The sequence below is a fragment of the Myotis brandtii genome, unplaced genomic scaffold, assembly GCF_000412655.1.
Source record: "Myotis brandtii unplaced genomic scaffold, ASM41265v1 scaffold803, whole genome shotgun sequence".
Lineage (NCBI taxonomy): Eukaryota > Metazoa > Chordata > Mammalia > Chiroptera > Vespertilionidae > Myotis > Myotis brandtii.
Genome location: NW_005371234.1, coordinates 451,084 through 451,574, shown reverse-complemented (window position 1 = coordinate 451,574; position 491 = coordinate 451,084).

The following is a 491-nucleotide window of genomic DNA, read 5'->3' as shown; positions in this document are numbered from 1 at the left end:
TCTCTCCTCTCTTTTCTGTGTCTCTGTTCCTCTCCCTCTCCTCACCTCTACTTCCCAGCCCCCTCCCTGGGCTCTTTTTTACTCCCCCTCAGCGTCCCCCACCCTGGCTGATGCCATCTCTGGTTCTGGACAATTATCAAATACATCAGTGGGGAGAGAGAAACGAGTGTGTTGTGCTTGCTTTCTGGGCTGGAAGAGGGGGCGGGAAGGCGTCCCCTGTGCCGGCACACCGGGCTGGGGGGTTCACACAATGCCAGGAACATGGACTGGCTCCAGCTTGGGAGTCACAGGATCTCAGGGTTACAGTGAAAGCAAGTAGCTTGGATTCGACCGGCGACAGGCGATGGGCGATGGGATTGTGGGATGGATCAGAACAGGGGAGAGGAAGAGAATCACACTCCGGATCCTCTCATATTGGAACAGGACCCCAGGGAGGCAATGACAGTGACAACGTGATGATGTGATGGTGGTGATTCATTGAGCATCCACTC